This window comes from Mauremys reevesii, linkage group 23, assembly GCF_016161935.1.
Source record: "Mauremys reevesii isolate NIE-2019 linkage group 23, ASM1616193v1, whole genome shotgun sequence".
In the NCBI taxonomy this organism is placed as follows: Eukaryota; Metazoa; Chordata; order Testudines; family Geoemydidae; genus Mauremys; species Mauremys reevesii.
In genome coordinates this window covers 14,274,018-14,295,560 of record NC_052645.1, presented here as the reverse complement: position 1 = coordinate 14,295,560, position 21,543 = coordinate 14,274,018, and the positions used below count along the sequence as shown (strand labels likewise).

Genomic DNA, 21,543 nt, shown 5'->3' with positions numbered 1-21,543 from the left:
ACTTGGCATTGATGCACACTCCTCGTGGGTCCACCAGCCCACACGGCCTCGGCACGATGGGATTTCCAATGCAGCCTAAGGGCGCCAGTCCGACCCAATGGCAGCTGAGCAACTTCATCCCCAAGGCTCCTTGGAAATCTTCCTCTCCTTCCCCCCACCCTCCCTCTGATTTGTCGCACTCGCCAACTGCGGCTTGTCCTATACTTCTGCTGCAAGCTCTTGGGATCAGGATTTGGGAAGCACCTAGGATGGTGGGAGATCATCATCGTACTATACCCGGCAGTGGGTGTGGGGGGGATTCTCCAAGCACAGATGGCAGGATCCAGCACCAGGCATTTACCTGCTGCTCCTGCTGGAGCCGGAGCATTTAGTAGCTGGCACCTGCATGAGACGGACACGTTTGGGATTTGGCCTCTAGCCCTGGATAAATCTCCCACTCGGACCATCAGCTCAGCAGCTGGCTCATTATGTTTTTTCTTTCCCTGAGCTTTGCCAGACTTGCTGCTACCGAGCAGCCCTCTGTTAAGCAGGGATTTCAATCAGCAACTGGGCTTATCCCATAGTAAAAATGATTTCTTAAGTATTCCGACCATCTTATAATTCCCTGCCCCTTTAACACCACGGAACCCCCTCACCCTGCAGCCCCTCGCGGATCAGAATGACTGACACCAGCCAGCGCCGGGGAGAGGGGGGGAGAATCCTCTCAAGCCGGACACTGCAGATCCTCCACACTCCCTCTGCCCCAGAGCCAGAGGTGTGGTGATGAGGGTTCCCACTAGCTGGGGGGGGGCCTCGAGGCATGAGAACAGGATCCTCCAAGGGTGTCCCAAGGCAGGGGGCTTCTAGCCCCGTCAGCTACAGTGGCATCAAACCAGGATCGACCTCTCCCCACCCCAGAAGCGGCTGCATTTCAGTGATGGGAAGGGAAGTAAGGGCGCAAGAGAGGGCCAGAGCCAACACCTCACTGAACTCAGGGGGCATCTTTTCATTGACTTCAGTGGGCTTGGGAGGGAAACGGAGAGAAGGTGCATAGCGTGCCCTGAGCAGCTGCTTAGACACTTGCTAGATATCACTAGGCGTCAGCCCATGGTCTCACCTCAGCCCCGTCCCTCAGCCAGAGCAGCCATTTCGCTTGGGCACTGAGGCTCAGCGGTGGGAAGAGGAAATATTTCTGCCCAGGGCTGCTTGCTGCCCACACCTTGGGCTAAGCCCAGGCGGTGGTGACGTGCCCATCATGGCATGGGCAGAACAGCAGCCCTGGCACGTCTAGCTGGGGGCACGGCCGCAGGCGAGGCAGCCAGTAGTTTCTCACCTAACCCAGAGGGGCCCAAGGCCAAGACGAGCCCCTGGAGAGCACAATTGCATGGTCAACCCAGCCCAGCGCGCCTGCCGTGCAAGGCCGTGCTTACACACCCCATTCACAGGCCTAATTGACTCTGATTCACCGACGAGCCACAAGCCAGGCTCTGGTTTCCTCCCACCTGCAGACGGGAGCACTGAAGGGCCGAGGTTTGGAAATCATCCTGCTGAAGTTCTCCTCAACGGCAGAGAAAGAGGAAGCCAGGTTTATTTTTATTCTGCTCAAAGGCTGCTGCCCCCTCACCCCCCACCCAGGCCATGTTGTAAAGGGACCCATTCTAGCAGATTGGGTTGAAAAAGCAGGGCCAGACCCCCAGTTGGTGGCAATCCACACAGCTCCATGGAGCTCACCAGCTGAGCAACAGGATCAGGTGATTCCACGTTTTCCTCGGTTTGCAGCTGGGATTTTAAAGGGAATCGAGGGGGTTGAATGTCAATGGGGGTTGGGTGCCTAGGACCCTGATTCTCAAAGGTATTTAGGCACCTAAGTCCCACTGATTTCAATGGAAGGTAGAAGCCTGAACACCTCTGATGCTCTGGGCCTACGTCCATTAGGCATTTCTGAAAATCCCAGGCAGTGCGTGGGCCACAGAGCAGGGCAGCCCCACACCCTGCCCCACCAGCACATCCCGCTTCTGAGCGCCTCTACGAGAGAAAGTCATTTTTCTTCCACGGCCCAGTCAGCCCTGGGCCGGCCTGCTGAGACAGCCAGGAGGGGGCGGCCCCGCGGCATTGCGACACGAGCACCTATCCAGTGGGAACTGCATGGAGACCATTTCGCACAGGCCTCCTGAGAGGATTGCTAGTTTGAGTCACTCACCTGCGCTAGATTTGCACCGCTCACCTTGCTCGGCGGCTGCATGAAGCTTCAAATGGAGAGAAATAACGTCAGGATTTCAACGCCGATTAAAGCTATTTGGCAGCGGGGCTGGGTTCTCACCGACCCCGTGTGATGCTGACAACCCCAGGGCAGAGCCAGTCGACCCAGATTGGGAATCTGACTCGGAGCTAGACCAAAGTCACTAGTTCCGCCACAGGGGATTTGCACAGCGCCAGCAATACAAAGCAGCCACCAACCCCACTTAAACGGGTCTCGTTTCACTCTCCGAGCCAAGTGACGAGCACAATGCAAATGAACAGAAGAGATGATGAAAAGTGCATCGACACGTCGAAACTCTCCCTTCCCATGATCCCAGGTGTCACTGGAATGGCGGGGGGAGAGAATTTAAAATGAACCAAGTTGACTTTGGTCTGCCTGGTGGCCCTCGAATTCTTCCACAGGAGCAAGTGCCTCCCAGGTGTAAGCCTGGCAAATGACACCGGGCCTCATTCTGATCCCTGGCATAACTCCATGAATTCCAAGGCCAGACAGGATGACTAGTCTGACACACACACCCCGTGTAACACGGGCCAAGACCTGCCCACAGTAATTCCTAGAGCAGATCTTTTAGAAAAACATCCAATCTGGATTTTTAAATGGTCAGTGATGGAGAATCCCCCACGACCCTGGGTGAGTTGTTCCAATGGTTAATTACCCTCATTGTTAAAAATTGACGCCTCATTTCCAGTCTGGATCTGTCTAGTGTCAACTTCCAGCCATTGGATCCTGCTAGATGTTTCTCTGCTAGACTGAAGAGCCCATTATCAGATATTTGTTCCCCATGCATGTACTTTGTCATCAAGTCACCCCTTAACCTTCCCTTGGTTAACCTAAATAGATTGAGCTCCTTGAGAAAATCACCTCTCCAAACCCGTTCAAGATTCCTCAGTTTATGGATCCAGACTGCATTAGCCCTTTTGGACACAGCGTCACACTGGGAACTCATGGTCACCTGACCCCCAAATCTTATTCAGTGACTGCTTCCCAGGATACAGTCCCCCATTCTGTACATATGGCCTACATCTCTTCCTCGATGTACACATTTACCTGTATTAAAGCGCATATTGTTTTCTTGTACCCAGTTCACCAAGAGATCCTGCTCACTCTGTATCAGAGACTGGTCCTCTTCACGATCTACCACACCCTCAATCTGTGTGTCATCCGAGACACAAAACACCAGGTCTGATCACTATCTGCCTTTCGCCCTGCATTGTCATTTTATGCCTGTGCAAAGGGCGTGCAAACGGCAGGTCACAAGGGCAGCATTGTGCACCCCCTTTGCAGAGGTGTGAAGTGCAGGGTAACGGAGGGGGTTGGTTCTTTTATACCATTGCAACCCAGTGACTCTAGTAGTGTTACTTCTGATTCATACCAGCATATATGAGATCAGAGTCAGCCCCGCTGCTCTTAACAGCTGTGAGGAGTTAAACGGGGTGGGGTGGGGGGAATCTGGAGGTGGGGGAAACTGTTTCTCTCACTGTAATTAACATTTTGGCCTCAGCATCAGTACAATTAGGGCTTTTGCCTGCTATTGATTTTCTTCTTCAGTACAGCAGCTGCTAGACGCTGTTAAATAGCAAACAGACAAGGGAGTAGTGCTGATCTACATTCAACTGCATGTGGAAAACCACCCCTAACATCCATGAGAGGCTGGTGTCATTTTGCACATGCAATTGAGGTGGGTTCAAAGGCCTATTTTGCAATTGCGCATCCAGTTAGACACACAACTGAGCTTGCAAAAAATAAAATCCCCCTTTCTAAGGGGCCTAATCACAAAAGGGAAAATTCTGCCACACAAGATGCAGGGGGTGAAGAGAGCGCCAGCCTCCGGGGCACAAGATGCCAGCTTCCAGGAAAAAGTAAACAGCTCGCTGAACTGATCCAGCTCAACGCCGGCCTATGTCACAGGGAAGAGGAGATGTGCAGCACATCAGTGCTTTGAGATCCTCGCAATGGAACGCAGCGCAGAGGTGCCTAGGACAATTCTGCCAGAAATGAATCAGAAGCTGAAACTGATCACTTCGCGATTCGTCCACGGACATTAGTCAAACATTTCACTCCGACACAGCCTGGCAGCCATTATTGTCAAGGCAGCTACTGAGTGGGGAGCGTTGAGACCCTCTCGCCGTAATCAGAAATCAAAGGGCTGTTTCTGTGAATGCCAGGGAGTCCACATATATAGGGGATCAGGGCCCTAGAGACATCTCTTTGGACAGATAGATTTGTGCCATAACACTGTCTCCCACTTTTCTCAATTGTCACTTACCCGTCCTAGAGTTCTCTGAGCACCTGGACAGTCTTTTTCCTCCAAAACCGGGAGAACGACTTGGGGCTCAGGTTCCAGCCCCTGCTGCGGCAGGAACTTGGTTCTGATGTCACAAGGCGACCTGCTTTGTGCCACTGCGCGACCCTGGAGAGACCAACAGAGGGATGCCAAAGGGCACGTGGGATGTCCCTTCGGAAGGGGTGGACAGAGCTCACCACCCCAGCTCCCTGCCTCAGCTCGACACTTCCTGCTCCAAATGTAAATTCACAGAAGGAGCGAGTGGCCCCCGCTGCTGTTACCCTGTGGTCAACTTTCTAACCTCCTCCCGCCCGGCTATTTTTAATCAGCTGCGTTTGATGTGAGGCAACTTCCTTTCTCTGAACGGGTTCAAGCTAAATGTGGGGCTTTGACGAGCTGGCCTGCCAGGGCTGCAAGAGGAAAACCCAGCAAGTAGCCAGAAATCAGCCCTGGTTGGAAGCCAGCTCTCTGCTGGGGATGGACAAACTGATTTGCATCAAATAGGAACCAACCCAGCACTTCGCCCCCAGACAGAACGAAATGCAAACTGAGCTTTGTTTAAAGGTTTGAATCAGTTCTTTCTGCCTAGCTCTGGTGCTCATCTGGCCTCCATCACTATAGTCTCTCGCTGCCTCTTAGTCCGTGATGTATTTATTCTCTCAACACCCCGGGGCAGTAGGGCAATGCTGTTACCCTTCTGGGGGTGCAAGGTTCAAGGGGAGATGGGCGGGTGGGGGAAATCCAAGGCCAGGAGGTGCAGAGACAGACTCCATTAACTTTTAACGTGGGCGACTGCATGCTACTTTCCCCTTATCCAGGCTGTCCCAGCAAAGCCAACAGGGATCCTGACCGATCTTGGCTTCCTATGCACTGAGCAATGCCCAGGGGAATGATGGGAAGGGAGGCAGGTCGGTACAATCTGAAGGCTGATGAGGCCAGAGTTTGACTTTCCCGGCTTTTGGGGTGACATCTGACAGGCCTTTCTGATTCTCTGCAGGACACGCTCCCAGCTCTGTCATGGGGGTGGGGGAAGAGGCTTTTTATCTGGATTTTTTTTTTAAATTCATCATTAAAACATTTGGCACCCGCTGAACTACCCCTCCCCACTGAGCGCGACCGATGGACAGCAGAGCGCTCTGACAATGAACAGGAGAGGGTCAACGGGGAGCGAGCGGAGCTTGGAGTCAGCCTGGCTCTGGCCTAAAGGGTACATCAACCCTCCAAGTTGAAAACAACAGCTGCCGATTTCACGGCTGAGCAGGTTTCTGGGTTATCCAGGCCATGTGGGGTCCTCGCAGATCTTGTTAGGGCCCCGGTTTCATTATCCAAATCCCCGGCGAAGGCAGCATGCACCGCAGTTCCATGAGAGGCCAGCGCCCTGCTCTTTGCGTTCTGATTATGCCAAGTTAATCTGCAGCAGGAACTCGAACTGGGAAGCCGGGCTCCATGGAGAGCAATTTTGATAGCCGCCACCATGTTCTGCCGGCTGCAAAGCCCACCGCCACCAAAGCAAAAGAATCTGGGTTGCCTGTGAAGATGGGAGGCATTGTCTGCTGTAATCCCCGTTAGCTTGGAAATGACACCCTTCTCGGCTGGGTGACACCTTGTCAGCAAACTTTAGCCTCAGCCCAAACATTTGTTAACCTCAGAGTTGCTTTGATTCAGGGTCAGCGTTACGCAGAAGTGAATCGGGAGGCACGTTGGACCAGCTGATTTAGATTGGCACCGCTCTGTTTCTACACTGATTTACCCCAGTTGATAAATCACAGCTCTGATACCCGAACGGATACATCCAGCCCTAGTTTTTACCCCGCAATTTATCCTTAAAGGTGATCTGCACAGGAAAAACAAACAAGAGTTGTGCCTTTTCTCCCCTGAAAGGTTACCCCTCACCCCACTTGATTTTTACCTTAACCATTCAAGTCTTGCCTGCCATGGTTTTCATGGAAGACTCTCTAGAGGACTGGCAATATTCTGAAATCACAAACAGAAAAACCCAGACAGCTGAGAAACTGAGTGGGAGGAGATTTTCAGAACGACCATTTAAAACCCTTTGCTTTCATTGGTTTGGTTCCGACCTATCTATCCCAAAGAGCTGGGAGGAAAATTCTCCTTGTGACAATTTGAGGACACCTGCGTCTACAATTAAGAACAGTGCAAGTTCTCGGTCCACTTCTCAGGTCTGCCAGTGGAGACGGGTCGCAAAAACAGAGGCGGCCAAATGCCTGGTACTTTTTTTAAGGTAAAAGACAAACAGGAGAAAAAAATCCTGTCCGGCTTTCTTTATCCATCATTAACAAACAAACAAGGACACACGCCCTAGTTCCCTGGCAGGCCATCAGGAAAGGAAGAGAGTGTACGGTTTACACTGGAGAGCTAAAGGTCTCCTCAGGGCTCACTCATAACTAGACCTGGGCCCAAGTCACAGCAGTGGCATCTGGACTTCAAACACCCCCAGATCCTAGAGTGATGGGACTCAGGGTTTCCAGTCTGCTCATTCCGCACCCAGAAGCCAGAGAAAATGTTCAGTTTGGATCCAAACTTCCCCAAGGGGTGAGTCACGCCCCTGAGTTTATAGCACCACGGTCGCATGAGCAGAGATTCACAGATCCGTCTGCCCGACGGGGCCAGGAGGTTCATCGCCTGCGCAACGTGGGCCACAGAATTGCATGAGGAGGAGCTCCTGCAGCACAGGGCTTGTGCTTTTCTTCTACAGCAGCGACACTACCCGGCCCAGTAACCTGGAGCTGAGCTAGAACTTGCCTTTCGGAACGACGTCCACTTAGAGACGCCGAGCGACGATCCATTTCCTGCTTCCCTCGGCGAGCTCTGCTTGGACATCAACCACGCGTGTCTTATTTCCATTGCCCCAGTTTAGTGCCAGAATCGTAAGGCCCAGCCTTCCTCACAGGCTACGTCTACACCAGACACCCTGACAGCGCCACGTAGCTCCACGCCGCAGTGGAAAGACGGCTGCTGCATCCACACTGCGGTGCGTTAGCCACGCTCATCAGGGAAAGGTTCTGGCTGGGGCGAGGCAGCAGGCCACTATGTTGATAAAAAGTGCAGTGTAGACAGGGCAGGCGCTGCTTGGGCACGTAGGGAGCAGAGCAGGGTACGTACCCCAGGGTTCAGATACGTCTTTACCCAACTCACCTAACCCATCTAAACGAGGCTGTGCCAGAATGCACTGAATACAGCGGCCACTGGACACCATGCCCAGGGGCCTGAAGCAAAGCCCATTGAAGTCAGCGGGAGGACTCCCAAAAGGGGTTTGGATCAGGCCCCAAATGATCAGGGACCCAGGGCCGCCTTCGATCTCTGGGAACGGACAGATGTTTCTGAGAGCTCTGGCCACCCAGGCACTGTCCCAGGCCATGGCCATCTGAGCTGTGAGTTAATCCATCCCTGCTTTGGTCCCATGAGCTGCAGTAGACCCAAGGGGCTGGTAAGGGTACAGCTGCCGGTGACACTCTGGAGGGCCATATCACGCCGGCCTCGCAAGGCAGAGAGAGAGAGAGAGAGAGAAATAAAGGGATGGAGGGAGAGACAGGGGCAGGTGGAGCGGGGGAGCAATCTGCCCAGGCCGAGGGGTGAGACAGGCGCTGTTCCCTCTTTCATGTTCCTCTTCCATTCTCCTACACACAGAAACGGGGCAGCACCTGGAGCCAAGCCCATCACTCTGCTGCACGGGCCAGTGCTGCAGAGCACGCTAGGACAGGGCTCCGTTCTGCCACCCCCATTCCACAGCAAGATCCAGGACACCCACTCCCAGCCCCAGCCAGTGGGGACCCAGCCAGGATCCCCTCCCAGGAAGCAGTGTGGGAAGGGCAGGGTGGCTAGTTCAGAGCCCTTACTCTCGTCTAGATTTAATAAGGGCACCTCCTAATTCCCCCTTGTGTCACCACCGGCAATCGAGGTCCCACCGTAGGAACGTCACTGGGACCTGCCGATGCACCAGGCAGAAGAGACTCCTGGAGAGGTGCCGGTTCTGCGGTTAGCAGGCACATGGGGGCTGGAAACTAGGGGCATGGGGGCTGCTGCAGCACTCCTGACTTGAAGTGGTTTCCATGATACACAGGATTTGCAGTTCGGTTCAATGGCTTATAGCACCTGTACTGTAAAAATTGTTCCAGCCCCCGTGAACAGGAGTGAGGACTTGTTTGTGCCAGGGAAGCTGAGGGCCTGTGACTCAAACACACCCAGGGAACAGACCTGTGGAGGACAGAGGTGCCACTTTGTTACCCACTCACTTTTCTAACCATCGCTGCCTTGTCCGGGGTGTTGAAACCAGCCCTGGGCCGAACATGTTGTGTGCAGCCCAAAATAAACAGAAAGGGGCTTTTCGGCGCCCGTCAGCTCAGCGAGCAAGCCCTTGCTTTTTGCCTCCCCGACAGCAGCACGACACTGAATCTGCTCGAGGGGGTGGCGGGAGCCCAGCTCTGCATGGCTGTTTGTGCGTGCATGTGAAACTGGTAGAGTAAACTGAGTGCTTCTGCTTCAAGGAACCGAGAGCTCCCCTGCCGCGTCCCCGCTCTCGATTGTCACTATTGTTTGTGATTTAGTCAGCACTGGGCAGAGCGACTAAGAGATGCCGGGGGCCAGATCCTCAGCTGGTGCAGTCACTTGGAGTCAACGCAGCTCCCCCCGGCTGAGGATCCAGCCCAGAGCCATTCTGGGCACAGTGAGCATTAAATGTTACCGGATCAGGTAGCATTAGCACAGGTGTGAGTCACGACACAAGGTGCCAAGCACGGCAGAATCAGCCACTCTCAGTTGCTGGGGTGGATTCTCAGGGCCACAGGCAGCTGGGCACAAGTTAGGGCACCCCCAAGACCCCTCTACATTGATCCAGGGACCAAAGCAGCCCCCTCATCAGTCCCAGAATAGGAGACCCCCTCTCCAGTCCTGCATGGAGCTCATCTCAGGTACAGCGATGACTCCCACCCACTGTTTCCTTCAGAACAGCGTCCCAGCTGCTGGCAATGGACTTGCGGGTTCCCTGATGGAGCCCATATAATGTGTATCTGTGCTCCATTCCTACAGGGTAGACGGGCTCTGCAGCTGCCTTCCCTGAGTACAACAGAGGGCTCCGGGCCCCAGGGTCGCCCCAGCACCTTCTGCCAGCACTACACAGCATTCAACCCTTGAAATAAATAGTTACCAAGAGTTTCCCTGTTCTAGGAGCTGCTGGGAGAGCCTGACTAAGTGAGGGACAATTGCTGCTCAGGAACAGGGTGGGGGGGACGGGTATCTATTGGGTTTCTGGGAAGCAGGCGGGCGGGCCCCACCATGCTGATCCCCCCCCCCCCCTGGGGAGGAGGGTTCCAGGGCCTCAGAAAACCCACTAATTGGGGGGGACACTAATAAAAACAGGAGGAGGGGAGTGCGGTCAAAGGGGGGGAAGAAAGAGCTGAGGGGAGGGACAAGCAGAGAACCCCCCCCAGCACTGCAGAGGAAGATAAACTAGCTGCAAGTCTCAGAGCTTGTGTCAGTAAATGACTGATTTAATCCAGGCTAAATGTGTCTCCACCCGGGGGTTGCATCGATTTCAAATCTATCTAAACCAGACACAACTTTTCTCCTACAGGCAAGGCCGGCGGCACCAAGTTTGGGTCTGAATTCTGCCCAAACTCACGGCTATTTGGAGAGGGCCTCCACCCACTATGGACGCAAGAGCCAGATGCAATGAGATCCAGAGCACGGGGGATGTTCAAAGCCGGGATTTTCGCTCCCAAGGAGAGTGGTTGAGGGACGCGGGGATGTTGGTCAGCGCTGAAGTTCGAATCCAGATCCCAGCTCCCTGGATCGAACTGGGCTCTGTCTCTGCCATCAATGGAACGAGAAAAAAGGAAGGAAGGGGAACATTTGAAGAAAAAGGAAACTACAACGAGAGAGAAAATGAGCTAGCAGAGGCAACCGGGGGTGGGGAGGGGTGAGAGGGAGGTTGGACAGTGAAGTGCTCCAGGCATCTCATCGAAACCGCCTGGCACTTCTGCAGCCTTTGTCTTCTCATGCGCCTTTTCTTTTGTTATCTGCACGAAACAGGAACAGGGTCTACTGGGTCTCGTGGGACCTGCCGGTCCCTCATGGGAAACTGTTCCCTTAGACACTGCTGAGTCAACAACAGGGCTTCTTCTTCCCCTTTTGTCTTGGATATGACTCAGGCTGTTGCCATGCAGCCGACTGGGTAAGGCTGAAGTGTCTTTTTCACCTCCAAGTCGCTGGTTCAAATCCAGCGCGGGTTGGTAGGGCACAAAAACTGTCACTATCCGAAAGCATTCAAGGTCCCCCACCAACTCCCCTGCTGACATATCAGAACACGCCCCCCGCCTTTGTTGCATGGCCTTCTGGGTGCCAATTCCACAGCTCCCCGAAGCAGTGGCTGGTGGGAGACTTAGCAAGACCTTCTGGAAGCCCAGGTGAATTGTGGGAGAAGTGACGGCCACACTGGGGGAGGAGTAATTGAAGGCTGGGGCCTTTATGCCGGCGCTTTCGGCCTGTGTTGGCTCTGGGCTGGGGAGCGATATACTCTGACCCAATGGAGGAGCGCATGCATGCCATGGAGTGGTGGGAACGGTTCTGTGCACGGAGGCAAGGGGCTGCCAAGGCTGGTTGTTGCACCAGTGCAGACACGGCCTGCTTGAGAAGAGCACGGGGCTCCCCAGCGAAGGGAGCGGGACCTCGAGAGGGCAAGGAGAAACTGGGGAGCTAATGGGGAACGCAAGAGCTGGAGGCAGAGAGGGGGATGGATGGGGGGGGGAAAGCAGGGCAGAGGAGATCAGTGAGAAAGGCAAGTGCACAGAACCGCAGTGGGAACTCACCACTTCCTCCACTTCAAAAGGAGAGCGGCGGGTGTGCTTCCCCCGCCCGCGCGGCCAGAGAGCAGACTCAGCGCTTTGCTCGAGCGCCGGAAGGACGGCTCGCATCTGACTTTGGGCAGCAGTCCCATCAGAAGCCTTTAGGCAGCTGCAAGGAGCCTGCTGAAGCCTTTGGCAGGGCCAGGCGTTCCTACTGCACCCGCTGGCCATGCGGGGTCCTACCCTGGCAACGCGTCGGGGTCAGGCTGGAATCCCACATGCTCCGCTCACCCTCGGCCTGGCTCCCCCGGGACTGTCCCTCTCACACCTAAGGACCAACCACAGAGCTCGAACGCACTGACCCTGGCCACTCCCAATTTCCAGAGGCCTCGTCCAGTTCTTGCACACATTCGCACCCAAGGCACATGGCGCGTGTCTCTGAAATAAAGGCCTGCTGGGCCCTGGCCAGGTGGCTGTGTCCTTCTGTTCCCTTGCCTTTCGCAGTGCAGGAGGATCCCCAAGTCTTACTGTGCTGGCATCCAGCGGTGAAGGGGTTACACCCCTGGCCTGCACATTCTTGCTCCCCAGTGAGTCACAGAGAGCTGGAGCAGCTGCAGAAACAGCTCCCAGCTCAACCTGCACGGAGCCCTGCAACACTACCTGGTCTGTGGTTTACACCTTCAGTGCAACCTGCATTCACTCTCTTATCTCCCCTCCTGCCCCCTGTCAGGCTGCAAGAGGTGGTAGAGAAGAGAAACAAAAGTCAGAAGGTAAAGGAGATGCTTTCTCCAGAGAGACAAACCAAATGGCAGAAAGCCTCAGCATCTCCTCTCCAAAATTTCACACCTCCCCTACCAGAACGAGATGGCTCGAGATAGGCGGATGCCCTCAGCAGCAGCAGCTCAAGAGCTTCATCAGGTGCAAGCTGCAAAAGAACACAGGGTGAGACGCACGGTGTCCCTCACCAAAGAGAAATGGTGTCAAGTAACGTCGCTGGATCTAAAAACCCGACAGAGAAATTTAGGACCAAGCTATAACCCTTTGGCAAAGGATGTGGTGGATTCCCCATTATCTGACATCTTTAAATCGAGCTGGGTTCTCTTCTGATCTGCTCTAATTTAACCACAAGTTATTGGGCTCAATGCAGGAAGTGCTGACTGAAATTCTTTGGCCTGCGTAATGCAGGAGGTCAGACTACGATCACCAAAATCCCTAAAATCGATAGGGCCATTTGTAGTTGCACATGCTAAGGCCAAGCCACCCTCATGCTTCAGGGTGCATCTTGAGCATCCGCCATGGTCAGGAAGGAATTTGCCCCATATATTTATCATTGTACAATTGGTTAATGGCCTGATTTTCACAGGGGCTGAGCAAGCACAGTATTGGCCACTGTCAGAGGCAGAATAAAAGGCTGGGTGAGCAATGGTTCTGATCTAGCAGGTGTTCCTAAACAGAGCAGTGTCACAGTTTGACAGTAGAGTCCACCCAATAAAACCAAGTTGATGCTGGAAAGCACAGGCAGAGGGGCCCAGCTCAGTGGGGATCAGCTGGTGTTTGTTAATCATCAGAGTGGCATTACTTGCCACCACCAATCTATTGGGGAGCAAGCTGACCAGAACATGCCTTCCCCCAGAGGAGAAGTGTGCTGCCTTTCGGCCTAAGTGCATCATTAGTTACTCTCTAATGTGAGCAAGTCATAAGGACATAAGAGTGGCTGTACTGGGTCAGACCAAAGGTCCATCTAGCCCAGTATCTTGTCTTCTAACAGTGGCCAATGCCAGGTGCTTCAGAGGGAATGAACAGAACAGAGAATCATCAAATGATCCATCCCCTGTCGCCCATTCCCAGTTTCTGGCAAACAGAGGCTATGGACACCATCCCTGCCCATCCTGGCTAATAGCCATTGATGGACCTACCCTCCATGAACGTATCTAGTTCTTTTTTTAACCCTCTTATAGTCTTGGTCTTCACAACATCCTCTGGCAAGGAGTTCCACAGGTTGACTGTGTGTTGTGTGAAGAAATACTTCTTTTTGTTTGTTTGTAACCTGCTGCCTATTAATTTCATTGGGTGACCCCTAGTTCTTGTGTTATGAGAAGGAGTAAATAACACTTCCTTATTTACTTTCTCCACACCAGTCATGATTTTATAGACCTCAATTATAACCCCCCCTTAGTCGTCTCTTTTCCAAGCTGAAAAGTCCCAGTCTTATTAATCTCTCCTCATACAGCAGCCGTTCCATCCCCCTAATCATTTTTGTTGCCCTTTTCTGAACCTTTTCCAATTCCAATTTTTTTTATTTTTATTTTTTTTGAGATGGGGCCACCACATCTGCACACAGTATTCAAGATCTGGGTGTACCGTGGATTTATATGGAGGCAACATGATATTTTCTGTCTTCTTATCGATCCCTTTCTTAATGATTCCCAACATTCCGTTCGCTTTTTTGACCTGCCACTGCACATTGAGTGGATGTTTTCAGAAAAGTCAGGCCAGAGGCCGCTGAGATCGGAACATGGCAAGGCCTGATGGGTCAATACAAACTCTCAGTAGTTTCCAGGGTGTGCTCATGCATGAGATGGAGAGCCCCAGACACATCCTGGCAGGTCCCCACCTAGGAGGAAGGAACTCCGATCCCAAGCAGCTCGTTCCCAGGCCAGCAGGGCCTAGGAACAGTTGCAGAGGCAGCATACAGCAGACAGCAGATACGATCAGGGCACCAGACAGGTTCCTTACAGGCCGCCTCTCCCCACCTCTCAGAACTTGGCCTCCGAGTCTCCTTCTAGCCCATTAGAGACACAGGATCCACTCGCCATGTTGGGATATGGCTCCAGGCCGGCTGTGGAACCTCCTGCAGCGTGGAGGAGCGTGCAGGGCTGGGGCCTGGGCCGTTACCCACCCGCGAGGGAAAGCCCCGCAACGGAGCCCTGCACAATGAGCTGGGACGGGGAGGTGGCACTGCTTCCTCAGAAGCACCAGCGCGGGTTACCGTGGTGGGCAGGCCGCGGACCAGTTGGAGCAATTAAGCAGGGGCTGAAGTCAGGTCAAGGGGGAGCCCGCGCAGCGGCGCTTTGATGAATCGGGGCCTCATGCTCCCCGCCCCGGGCCATGTAACTGGTTAATCAAAATGCCCTTTGCGCTTTCATGAGCCCCCCGAGCTGTCACACGGGCTCTCTGCTCTGGTCGCGCTTCTTACCGCGTGAAGAGTTGCGTGTGGAGGAGGCTGCACGCCTGGCTTTGCACACAGCCTCAACTTTCACTTCGGGCCCAGCGCACCCTGAGGTCGTGTGGTTTCTCTCACCGGGGTTTCTCTTGCTGACACAAGCGCATCATCCCACCCCAGTGACTTCAGGGCAGGGTGAAGGGGGGGGGGGGAAGGAGGCTGGGGCGGTGGGGGAGGATAGGAAAAGAACATGTGACCTTTGAAAATGAGACTGTCTCTGCAGCCAGCGCGGTGAGTGGCCATGTGCGAGGGCGCCTTTCAGAAACGCCCCCAGCCCTTCCCTAAGCTCTCTCAATTCTCTCTCTCTCAGGGTTTCCAGGAAGGGCCCCAGCAGTTTAAAAGAAAACCATGGGGTTTCTAAGAAATGGCTCCAGGGCCCAGCCGCTCATCAGCCACAGGGACAAGAGAGAAATGCCAGTGACCCTGTCATTTCTCACTGTGGTGCTGCTGGGAGATCAGCCCACGGGACAGGCCTGCTCTGGGGGCACAGACACCCCCCATGCCTCCAGACGCTCTCTCCATGGGGGTGGCATGATTATTATTATTAGCGGAGCTGAAGTGCAAACCAAACTCAGGACTGATCTCAGCAGCAGCTCCCACCCACCCCCTGGTGCCATCAGTTACCCAGATGGAAATCTGGAACGTCCATTGGGCTCACACCAGCGTATCTGAGAGCAGAGTTTGCCCAGGGAGGCTACATTTACTTAGCTCATAAGCTCTTTGGCACTGGGACTGTCTTTTCGTTCTGTGTTTGTACAGGGCCTAGCGCAGTGGGGTCGTGGTCTGTGACTGGGTGCTACTGCAATACACACAGTCAGCAGTAATGCTCCACCAATACATCTAAAACACTTTACAAAACATGTCAGCACTACTAACTCCATTTTACAGATGGGGAGACTGAGGCACAGAGAGGGGAAGTGACTTGCCCAAGGCCACCCAGCAGGCCAGCTGCAGCGTTGGGAATAGACACGGTCTCCCAACTCGAGTCCCATTCCAGTGCACTATCCACTAGGCAGTGCTGCGTCTTTTACTCCCAATAGCTCTGTCAATATAAAAGCTCACAAGAACGAGTGCGCTGATAAGATTTCTGGCATTGTGAGGCCAACATTTCAGGAGAGTTTGTCTCCATCTAATCTGGACCCAGATCTGAACAGTATCCCCTCAACCTGCCTCTTCTGTCATAGCCTGGCCTACCCCAAGCAGCACCTGGCCACCTACTCTTGCGGGGAGACCGGAATAGCTGCCAGGCTCAATCCTCCTGCCTGTAGGATAGTCAGTACACAGCAGGGAACCATCCCACGCTGGTGGAGAGATGGTTTAGAGATGACCGAAATGGATCTTTCCCACCTAACAGAAGGGATTTGGCTACCATGGGAGCAGCCCAGGACAAGAGCCAAAAAGGTTGAAACACTTATACTGCCTTGAGAAAAGAACAGGAGTCCTTGTGACACCTTAGAGACAAAGAGATTTGAGTGAAAGCTTATTCTCAAATAAATTTGTACATCTAAGGTGCCACAAGGACTCCTGTTCTTTTTGTGGATACAGACTAACCCGGCTGCTACTCTGAAACCTGCCTTGAGAGAGGGCCTTTGATGGGTGCACTGCGAAATTACAGGGGAGCGGTGCCCCCTGCTGGTAAAAACCCAAGTGCACAGTCAAACCCAACCGAGTACCCAAACTCCCAGCCGTGTTGCACTAGCTGCAGATTCCAGTGTTAAAAGAGCTTCCAGTGACAAACACACAAAACTGTTTGGAAGCCCCTCGGAGCCATGAGAAATATGAATACAAATAAAACTGAAAAATAGGCCACACTACAGAAGGAAAATCCCCTGAGCTGTAACCCGAGACCATGCTTAGCTGTACCCTGCTGTAGTGACACTGGACATCAGTCCGAGGTAATGAGTTTGCAAGTCTCAGCCCTCTCACCCCATTGAATATGGGTAAGGATTCCACTCCCCAGATAACAGCATTATAGAGTCATGTGGGGGAATCAAGAGAACCGGCTGGACACTGGTGTGCCTGCAAATTTGTTGTCCTTTACCCTGGAAAGCTCAGCAAAACGGCATCCTCTGGTTTCCACAGAGGGGCTAATCTTGCAGAGACAAGTGGCTACAGTCACCTGAGGCCACAGGACTCCCATATGGCTCAGGAGGCACTGAAACCCTGCACCTTTGGAGGCACACGCAAACCAACCCGACAATGCACAGCAGAGGTGCCTTTAAAAAAAGAAATCAAAGCCTCATACAAAACCAAAGGCCCAGTTGTGACCCTCTGAGGAACTGGTGTGAATCCAGACTAAGCCCTTTGACTACAGTGCAAGTGAGAACACAATCTGACCCTAGCCCACGGATATTGCCTAGGGACAGCTGGGTAGCAGGCTGGTTGCAATGGGAGGAGGACAATAGGAGAGAGCAAATATTAAAAAGCTTCTGGCATCCAGTGATTGGCTCCCAAGTGAAGCACAAATATATACACAACGCATGTGAGTACTCTCGAAGGATCATGTGTTTTAAGTATTGGACTGGTAAGAGTTAAATTAGGACTTCATATGAATGTGAGTGACACCCTTCTTGTATATTACAGTCCACACATCCATGACGTACATCACATCCATGACACGCTGTCTACGTATCTGAAACACACGTGCCCTTTGAGCATGGGACCACACCCCCTTCCCCACTTACTGATGGGCTCTGAAATCTTCAGACAACGGGGCCAGTCCCGCACCATGGCCGTCAATGGGAGCATTGGCACTGACTGCAGTGGGGACAGGACCAGACCCGAGCCTATTTTCTGCTGTGCCGAGGAGCATTGCTGATGAATACAAGGGGCCTAAATTAGCTGCGACTTGCAACGTTTTGTCTTCAGCAGGTTACAGGGCACCGCAAGCCAAACTCAAGACATTTCCAAAGCTCCTCTCGCCGGCCTGCGCCCCACTCCGGGCTGTTGGCAGCTCTTGCAAGCTGTAGCATTCAAAAGCTGGAATGCCCCCGTGCAATGCTGGACAGGCTCCGGCAGCGTTTACAGTGCTGCCTGGTGCCCCAGGGCAAGCTAGCCACAGGTGCATTGAGGCCTATGACAAGTCTATGGCTCAGTCCCAGTTAGAGCTAGAATCCTACTGGCTCCCAGAGCTTAAGCCACGAGTCCTCCCTGCATGCTCTGGTATCGCTTTCCCGTCCCAACTCACAGAAGGATCATGAGGGTCCTTGTAAGGGAGTGGACTCAACCCTGAGGCACCTCCTGCTGGTCATCCATGGGAATTAGCTCTTCCAGCATCCTGGAGCACCCCCTGCAGGCTGGTGATCCACCTTACCACTGGCCCCCCTGTCCCTCCCAGGACCACAGTGCCCCTTTCTGTGGGTTGCTGCCCCCCTGGCAGTACCCCCACACTCTGGGTCTCCTCACCCAGGGGAACCCCCACCCACTAACCCCACCCCAGTGTAAGGCTACTGCCAGTCACCATCTAGCCCCACTCCCTGGGGCAGACGGCAGTATCCGCCACTCATCACAGGCAAGGGTGGGCTGGACCTGCTGCCTCTACCTATTGCTGGTCTGAGGCCCTCAGCTAGGCCCACAGCCTGGGGTTTTCCTAGGCCAGAGCTCCTCTAGCCCTGCTCCACTCCTAGTGCCCTGCTCAGCTCCCTAGCACCCAGGCCCTTCTCTCACTACAAGCAGAGAGAGAGTCCTGAGCATCTACCTGCCCTGGCCTTCTTATAAGGCCCAGTTAGTCTGTTTGGGGTGTGGCCCCAGCTGCAGCCACTTCCCCCAATCAGCCGGGGCTTTGCTCCCAGCCCTAGCCCTCTGCAGGGCTTTTCCAACCCCTTCCCGCTACAGTCCCTTAAACCTTTCCTTAAGCCAAGGCTCCCAAGGCAGCTCATCCAAACCCGTCGCTCCCCAGTTCCTCGGCTCGAGAGAGCAGCACTGCACAGACCGGGAGCTGTAGCAACAGGCTAGGGTGGCCGTTAAGACACAGGTGTGGGACTCAGGAGACCATGGGTTTCTTCCCGGCTCTGCTACTGACCTGCTGCGTGACCTTGGGTAAGACACTTCTCCTTTCCCGTGTCTCTGGTTCCTCAGCTGTATAATGGGGGTTAGTGGTGCCAACCCACCTGCCAGGGGCGCTGCAGGAACATACTAATGCTTCTGACTTGCTTTGGGAGACCACACGGACAAGCCACCTCGTTGTCATTATTGTTACTAAAAAGAGGGTGGCTGTGGGCAGGCTCCCTCCCTGCAGCTACATAGGGTGCGAGGAAAGCAGAATCCCAGGGAGGTGATGGACCTTATCCCAGACACTTGCCCCTGTCAGAAGCTGGAATGCCATGGGGAGGGTGGGCTTTGATCCCAGCTACTTAATAGGAGGCAGGGGATATTTAGCATCTCATTGGCAGGCATCAGCCAGTCAAGAAGGAATATTTCAATCCCCTCCAGGGGCCAGAGCGACTGCTGGACAAACAGAATCCACACGCACATGAACAAAACTCCACCCTGGCCCTTTCGCTCTCTCCTTAAAGTGCCACCTGGAAGTCGCGGTGCGGGAGGGAATATCGTTTACTGGCCCAGCTACTGTTGGTGAGAGAGACGAGCTGTTGAGCTTACACAGAGTTCTCGCGCTCGTCTCGCTCACCAACAGAAGTTGGCCGGATAGAAGATATTCCCTCCTCCACCAGGTCTCCCGAATATCCTGGGACTGACACAGCTCCAGCTACACTGCCTGCATGGAAGCCGTCACCAAGCAGCAAAGGGCTAATTCTCCTCCTCCAAAGGGCCCACACACCCACTTTCCCGCTGGTTCTGCACCCGTCAGCCAGGGCAGTTTTAAGGCTCAGGTTCCTCTAATTTAAGGCATGTCAATTTTGCTCCACCAAGCCAAGCGAAACTGTACAGAGGGGGAAGGGAAACAGCAGCTCACTAGAGAGGGACGTTGCATGGAGAGAGAACTGTTCACCAGCTGGCTGTACAGGGAGGGTCTATACAGTACTAGGCCTGGGAAGTACACTGCATGGTGGAACATGCAGAGGGGGTTATATCTGGCTCAAGAAGGGGGTGCATACATGGAAGCTGAATAAATGATCCCACATGTCACAGTTAGACTCATAGGCTCATAGACTTTAAGGTCAGAAGGGACCATTATGATCATCTAGTCTGACCTCCTGCACAACGCAGGCCACAGAATCTCACCCATCCACTTCTATAACAAACCTCTAACCTATGTCTGAGTTATTGAAGTCCTCAAATTGTGGTTTGAAGACCTCAAGCTGCAGAGGATCCTCCAGCAAGTGACCCGTGCCCCACGCTGCAGAGGAAGGCGAAAAACCTCCAGGGCCTCTGCCAATCTGCCCTAGAGGAAAATTCCTTCTCGACCCCAAATATGGCGATCAGTCAAACCCTGAGCATGTGGACAAGACTCACCAGCCAGCACCCAGGAAAGAATTCTCTGTAGTAACTCAGATCCCAACCCATCTAACATCCCATCACAGACCCCTGGGCATACTTACCTGCTGATAACCCATGATCAATTGCTAAATTAATTGCTAAAGTTAGGCTATCCCATCATACTATCCCCTCCATAAACTTATCAAGCTTAGTCTTGAAGCCAGATATGGCTTTTGCCCCCACTGCTCCCCTTGGAAGGCTGTTCCAGAACTTCACTCCTCTAATGGTTAGAAACCTTTGTCTAATTTCAAGTCTAAACTTCCTAGTGTCCAGTTTATATCCATTTGTTCTTGTGTCCACATTGGTATTGAGCTTAAATAATTCCTGTCCCTCCCTGGTATTTATCCCTCTGATATATTTATAGAGAGCAATCATACCTCCCCTCAGCCTTGTTTTGGTTAGGCTAAACCAGCCAAGCTCTTTGAGTCTCCTTTCATAAGACAGGTTTTCCATTCCTCGGATCATCCTAGTAGCCCATGGAATGCAACTGCACCTGTCTTCCCTCTCCAGGGTCCACCAAGGGCACCTACTTAAAGGTTTCCAGCTCCCAGCCATCACCTCTCTTGGGTGGAGACCAGCATCTCGCTCCCAACAGACCAAGGTTTTTCTAGGCTACACGGTTCCCTGCCTACACTGTAATATCCCCAACAAGCCAGACTGCATTAGAGACTGGTGCCTGCACTTTGCTTTCTCTCCAGAGGCTATGCCCATTGTAATGCCCCAGGTATAGGCTACCACACAGCTCTTTCTAAGCAAGCACCTTTATTCTTCAGGTGAAAGCATTACAGAAATAACAGCTTTAAAACACTAAAAGGACCCACACACATGCTAAAAAGCTCCCGTTCGGTGCAGAGGGATAGGCCTAGTGCGCAGCCGGACTCACACACTCCCCAGCCTCAGCTCAGATAACCGCCCTGTGCTCCAGACTTGCAGATCCAGACTGGAAGGACAGAAGAGGGAATTCCGTTCAAAACACAGTCTGCATCCCTCAGTTCATTCTGGTCCCTCTTCCTCTCCTCTTTACTTCACCCTCCCTCCACTAGCCTTCCTCCCTATTTCTTCTCCTTGCAGACCTTTTCCTTTCCCCACTCCTTCTCTTTCTCCTGTCAGAAAGATATTGCCTATTCTAGGGTGATGTATTAAGCATCTGCCTTTGATCTCAGGCCGGACAGAGTAGATTCATGTGAGCAGGTGGCCTTCTCCCTCTGCTCCAAGCATGATTACCAGATAATAGCAGGTCAGAATTTATTCCTTCTCAGGGTTTGGGCTTACACATAAAAGGAGCTCAAAATAAAGTAATGCACAACTTCTCCCAGGTTGGGTTGATCCTCCCTCAGGACTGCTCAGCCCACACCCTAGATCCTCTCTTCCCAGAGAAACCTTCTTATATCCAAGTGGGGCAATGAGCCACCCGCAATGGTGAGTCAGAAGAATACATGTAACAGTTTTCAGCAGGATCCTCCTGTGCAGACAAGGTAGGGTCTTCAGGCAGCCTGTTACAGATGGAGTAGCCCCATGATTGTTTGGTGACAGCAAGTCTAGACTGTAAGGTCTTCAGGGT

The 21,543-nt window shown here is 53.3% G+C and overlaps 1 protein-coding gene across 2 annotated transcripts in view; it reads right to left on the bottom strand.

The window, feature by feature from the left end:
- ZNF683 (zinc finger protein 683) overlaps positions 1-18,616 on the bottom strand; it is a 46,778-nt gene extending 28,162 nt beyond the window's left edge. Inside the window, exon 1 of one of the 2 annotated variants that reach the window (XM_039511631.1) lies at positions 18,568-18,616. The gene's annotated coding sequence lies outside the window, so the exon portion shown is untranslated. Of the gene's footprint in view, positions 1-4,505; positions 4,561-18,567 lie in introns of those variants that run through there. The other variant, XM_039511630.1, reaches the window with a different exon arrangement.
- Positions 18,617-21,543: the final 2,927 nt, after the last annotated feature.